Here is a 6,895-nt window from a genome sequence, read left to right as displayed (position 1 = left end):
TCATCTACTGACGAAAAAGAATTGTAAGTAAGACAGGAATCATAACAAATAAAATCATGAAGGAGAGAAGCCCTCAACGCCAAGAATACCTGAGTGCAACCTTGAACATTGCTTGCACGAGAACTTCAGCACTCCAAGATGACTCTGGAGTGCAGTTCGGTAATGGCATGTGGCGTCTACCCGCGTCTAATTGAATTAACGGGAGCAGAGACCAAATTGAGAAATTAGTGACGGAGACGTCAGTCCAATTAGCGACCGCGCATGCGCGTCTACGTTGCGTGGTGGTAGATAGGCCTTTCGTGAAGTTATAAAAGTTGATAAGCTTGGCTTGTGTTTCCTCATTTCAGTTAAAGGATTAGAGATAAAATATACTGAAGCTTTTCTTATTAAGTTAATTAAAATCTCAAAGAGGAAAAGTAAAGATTATCACAGAAGATCATGACCGAATAAATGAATTAAAATTAAAGATGATTTTGTCCTACTGGTTTTGTTTATTATTTCTAATGCACAACGCTGAAGAGGACAATAGACCTTGATAGAATATCTATTTAGTTTTACAAATAATAGCCCTGAGTCTGCCTCCAAGCATTGGAATTTATCATCCGATATTCTGCAGATATCACTATCATTTCTCCCATTTTTTGTACCATTGTCTTCTTTCCTATCTTAATTTGGATGAAGGGGTGTTAGATAAACAGATGGTTAGAGAGAGAGAGAGAGAGAGAGAGAGAGAGAGAGAGAGAGAGAGAGAGACCATTCGAGTTCATTCCAGGAAGTTGAAAGACCCCTTTTCCCACACCCTCTTCTTATCCCCTCTTCTCCCCACCCCCTCTTCTGCTCACCCCCTTCCCTCACTCCTCCCTCCCACCCTTCGGAAAAAGAACCTTTTAGGAAATAATAAACCAGCTCAATGATTTCCTTATTCTGTGCAAATACACTTGGCCTGAAACTTGAAATATTATATCGCAGCAATTTTATTCGATTATTCTCATTTCCTTGTTTTTTCTGCGCAGTAATTTGGCACAAAAAAAAAAAATATCTTTTTAAACGTTTTATTTCTTATTTGCGATTTATTTAAAAAATTCTGATTGCTTCACTAAATAATCTGAAAAAAAAGGCCACAATCCTAAAGTAATTGTTAACATACCATAGAAGTTTCTAATATAATTAAGTCATTATGATGACTGCCACAATAAGTCCGGTCCAGGGGAAAATGTGAAAGGACATTACCTATACTTAGGTATCCCTTTCTTATACTTTCTCTGAAGAAGACTACGGTATGGTCATGTCTTCGTATACATGTAACGTAAAATGTAATTTCCTGATTTCCTGATTCTTATGAGTCTCACTTCAATTTCTACAATGTGTACCCGATCTTTCTTGGCTTCAACTTTAGATGCTGGTCAAAATTCAGATGAAGGTTTAATATTTAATATGAATGATTAATGATCCAAACGGATATTTTGAACATCTTGTCAATTGGATTCCAGTCTTGAATTGGCTCTCCTTATTTGTTAGTATTCTCAATAGATTATTGTCTATAAGAAGAGACTTATAATTTCCCTTATTGCATTTATCTATGACTAATTATTCGATTTCTGAGACACTCAAGGTCGTATGTTAACAGTCTGACTTATTGAGGACCATTTTTGGGGGTTTATCTAATGGTCATAGTTCGTTACTGGCAGTTTTATGTAAATCTATATGAATTTATGCGAATTCAAATTACTTTTTAATTTAGATGCTATCTTATACTGCATTCCTACCAAATATACATTGATATTATCTATCTATCTATCTATCTATCTATCTATATATATATATATATATATATATATATATATATGTGTGTGTGTGTGTGTGTGTATATATATATATATATATATATATATATATATATATATATATATATATATATATATATATATATATGTATGTATATATATATATATATATATATATATATATATACATATATATATATATATATATATACATACATATATATATATATATATATATATATATATATATATATATGTGTGTGTGTGTGTGTATGTATGTGTGTATGTGTGTTTGTGTTTTTGTGTGTGATGCTGACATACCGACATAACATGTATATAATTATGCGTTTGGCCTAGAGTGCTTACCAGCCAGCGCTAGTATTATGCAAGAAATTCAAATGATTATGCATGCTGTTAAAGGATACTCTTCAACCAAGTATCTAACCCAAAAGAAATTTATGTAAAATGTTTGTTTCCGGCGGTTCCTTAATGTTTAGGTGCCGTGCGTCTTCACAAATTTCTACTGAATAGTGAAACCTCATTTCCTGGAACATCACTTTCCTGGACCATTGCTTTCCTGGAACATTACTTTCCTGGATCATTGTTTTCCTGGAACATTACTTTCCTGGATCATTGCTTTTCTAGAACATCCATTTCCTGGAACATTGTTTTTCTGGAACATCACTTTCCTGAATCATCACTTTCCTGGAACACCACTTTCCTGGAACATTACTTTCCTGGAACACCACTTTCCTGGAACATTACTTTCCTGGATCATTGCTTTCCTGGAACATTGCTTTCCTGGATCATTGTTTCCCGTGAACATTGCTTACCTGGAAAATTACTTTCCTGGATCATTTTTTTCCTGGAACATCGCTTTCCTGGAACATCACTTTATTGGATCATTGCTTTCCTGGAACATCGCTTTCCTGGAACATCACTTTCCTGGAACATTGCTCTCCTGGAACATTACTTTCCTGGATCATTGCTTTCCTAGAACATTGCTTTCCTAGAACATCACTTTCCTGGAACATTGTTTTTCTGGAACATCACTTTCCTGAATCATCACTTTACTGGAACACCACTTTCCTGGAACATTACTTTCCTGGATCATTGCTTTCCTGGATCATTGCTTTCCTTGAACATTGCTTACCTGGAAAATTACTTTCCTGGATCATTGCTTCCCTGGAACATCGCTTTCCTGGAACATGACTTTCCTGGAACATTGTTTTCTTGGAACATTACTTTCCTGGATCATTGCTTTCCTGGAACATTGCTTTCCTGGCTCATTGCTTTCCTGGAATATTGCTTTCCTGGAACATCACTTTCCTGGAACATTGCTTTCCTGGAACATTGCTTTCCTGAAACATTACATCCCTGGATCTTTGCTTTCCTGGAACATCACTTTCCTGGAACATTGCTTTCTTGGAACATTACTTTCCTGGATCATTGCTTCCCTTGAACATTGCTTACCTGAAAAATTATTTTCCTGGATCATTGCTTTCCTGGAACATCACTTTCCTGGAACACTGCTTTCTTGGAACATTACTTTCCTGGATCATTGCTTTCCTTGAACACTGCTTACCTGGAAAATTACTTTCCTGGATCATTGCTTTCCTGGAACATTGCTTTCTTAGAACATTACTTTCCTGCAACATTGCTTTCCTGGAACATTACTTTCCTGGATCATTGTTTTCCTGGAACATTACTTTCCTGGAACATCGCTTTCTTGGAACATCACTTTCCTGGAACATCACTTTCCTGGAAAATTGCATTCCTGGAACATTACTTTCCTGGAACATTACTTTCCTTGAACATTGCTTACCTGGAATATTACTTTCCTGGATCATTGCTTTCCTTGAACATTGTTTACCTGGAAAATTACTTTCCTGGATCATTGCTCTCCTTGAACCTTGCTTTCCTGGAACATCACTTTCCTGGAACATTGCTTTCCTGGAATATTACTTTCCTGGAACATTACTTTTACTAGATCATTGCTTTCCTTGAACATTGCTTACTTGGAATATTATTTTCCTGGATCATTGCTTTCCTGGAACATCGCTTTCCCGGAACATCACTTTCCTGGATCATTGCTTTCCTGGAACATCACTAACATCACTTTCCTGGAACATTACTTTCCTGGATCATTTCTTTCCTGGAACATTACTTTCCTGGATCATTGCTTTCCTAGAACTTTGCTTTCCTGGATCATTGCTTTCCTTGAACATTGCTTACCTGGAACATTGCTTTCCTGGATCATGGCTTTCCTGGATCATTGCTTACCTGGATCATTGCTTACCTGGAACATTACTTTCCTGGATCATTGCTTTCCTGGAGCATTGCTTACCTGGAACATTGCTTTCCTGGATCATTGCTTTCCTGGATCATTGCTTTCCTGGAACATCACTTTCCTGGAACATTAATTTCTTGGATCATTGCTTTCCTTGAACATTGCTTTCCTGGAACATTGCTTTCTGGATCATTGCTTTCCTGGATCATTGCTTTCCTGGAACATCACTTTCCTGGAACATTACTTTCCTGGATCATTGCTTTCCTGGAACATTTTTTCCTGGAACATTGCTTTCCTGGATCATCACTTTCCTGGAACATTGCTTTCCTGCAACATTACTTTCCTGGAACATCACTTTCCGGGAATATTGCTTTCCTGGAACATTACTTTCCTGGATCATTGCTTTCCTGGAACATTACTTTCCTGGAACATCACTTTCCTTGAACATTGCTTCCCTGGAACATTACTTTCCTGGATCATTGCTTTCCTTGAACATTGCTTTCATGGAACATTGCTTACCTGGAACATTGCTTTCCTGGATCATTGCCTTCCTAGAACATGACTTTCCTGGAACATTACTTTCCTGGATCATTGCTTTCCTTGAGCATTGCTTTCCTGGAACATTGCTTTCCTGGATCATTGCTTTCCTGGAACATCCCTTTCCTGGAACATTACTTTCCTGGATCATTGCTTTCCTGGAACATTGTTTTCCTGGAACATTGCTTTCCTGGAACATTGCTTTCCTGCAACATTACTTTCCTGGAACATCGCTTTCCTGGAACATCAAATTCCAGGAACATTGCTTTCCTGGAACATTACTTTCCTGGATCATTGCTTTCCTGGAACATCACTTTCCTTGAACATCACTTTCCTGGAATATTACTTTCCTGGATCATTACTTTCTTTGAACATTGCTTTCCTGGAACATTGCTTATCTGGAACATTGCTTACCTGGAACATTGCTTTCCTGGAACATTGATTTCCTGGATCATTGCTCTCCTGGAACATCACTTTCCTGGAACATTACTTTCCTGGAACATTGCTTTCCTGGAACATTGTTTTCCTGGAGCATTGCTTTCCTGGATCATCACTTTCCTGGAACATTGCTTTCCTACAACATTACTTTCCTGGAACATCACTTTCCTGGACCATCACTTTTCTGGATCATTGCTTTCCTGGAACATCACTTTCCTGGAACCTCACTTTCCTGGAACATTGCTTTGCTGGAACATCGCTTTCCTGGAACATCACTTTCCTGGAACATCACTTTCCTGGAACATTGCTTTCCTGGAACATTACTTTCCTGGATCATTGCTTTCCTGGAACATCGCTTTCCTGGAACATCACTTTCCTGAAACATCATTTTCCTGGAACATGACTTATATGGAGCAACACTTTCCTGAATCATTGCTTTCCTGGAACATTACTTTCCTGGAACATTGCTTTCCTGTTTTCCTGGAACATCGTTTTCCCGGAATATCACTGTCCTGGAACATTGCTTTCCTGAAACATCCTTTCCCAGGAACATCATTTTACTGGAACATCGTTTTCCTGGAAAATCACTTTCCCAAAACATTGCTTTCTTGGAATATAACTTTCCTGGAACATCATTTTCCTGGGACATTGCTTTTTGGCTTTCCTGGAACATCATTTTTCTGGGACATTGCTTTTTGGCTTTCCTGGAACATCACTTTCCTGGAACATCATTTTCCTGGGACATAATTTTCCAGGAACATCACTTTCCTGGAACATTGCTTTCCTGGAATATAACTTTCCTGGGTTACTGCTCTCCTGGAACATCACTATCCTGGAACATCACTTCCTGCTTTCCTGGAACATAGCTTTCCTGGAAAATCACTTTCCTGGAACATTGCTTTCCTGAAATTTCACTTTCCTGGAGCATATCTTTCCTGGCATTCCACTTTCCTGGAACATCACTTTCCTTCTTTCCTGGAAAATCCCTTTCCTGGAATTTAATTTTCCTGGAAAATTGCTTTCCTGTAATTTCCCTTTCCTGGAACAACATTTGGCTGGAACAGTATTTGCCTGGAACAACACTTTCCTTCTTTCCTGGAATATCACTTTCCTGGAATATCACTTTCCTGGAACATCGCTTTCCTGTTTTCCTGGAATATCACTTTCCTGGAATATCACTTTCCGGGATCCTTGCTTTCCTGGAACATAACTTTCAGGAACATCTTTTCATGGACCATCGCTTTTGAGAACATCACTTTCCTGGAATACCACTTTCCTGGAACTTTACTTTCCTGGAATATCACTTTCTTGGAACATTGCTTTCCTGGAATATTACTTTCCTGGAACATTGCTTTGCTGGAATATTACTTTCCTGGAACATTGCTTTGCTGGAATATCACTTTCCAAGAACTTCATTTTCCTGGAACATCACTTTCTTGCTTTCCTTGGACTTCACTTTCCTGGATTATCACTTTTATGGAACTTTGCTTTCCTGGAATATCATTATCTTGGAACATCATATTCCTGGAACATTGCTTTTTTGTTTTCCTGGAACACCTCTTTCCTAGAATACCACTTTCCTGTATCATTACTTTCCTGGAATATCACTTTCCAGGAACATCATTTTGCTGGAACATCTCTTTCCTGTTTTTCTGGAACATCGTTTCCCTAGAATATCGCATTCCTGGAGAATTGCTTTCCTGAAATATTACTTTCTATTAACAGCACTTTCTGGAAACATCGCTTTCCTTAAAAGTTGCTTTCCTGGAACATCATTCTCCTGGCTCCTTGCTTTCCTGGAACATCACTTACCTGTTTCCTGGAACATCACTTACCTGTTTCCTGG

The sequence above is a fragment of the Palaemon carinicauda genome, chromosome 5, assembly GCF_036898095.1.
Source record: "Palaemon carinicauda isolate YSFRI2023 chromosome 5, ASM3689809v2, whole genome shotgun sequence".
Classification (NCBI taxonomy): Eukaryota; Metazoa; Arthropoda; class Malacostraca; order Decapoda; family Palaemonidae; genus Palaemon; species Palaemon carinicauda.
The sequence above is the reverse complement of the archived record's forward strand: the minus strand, read 5'-3'. Positions refer to the sequence as shown.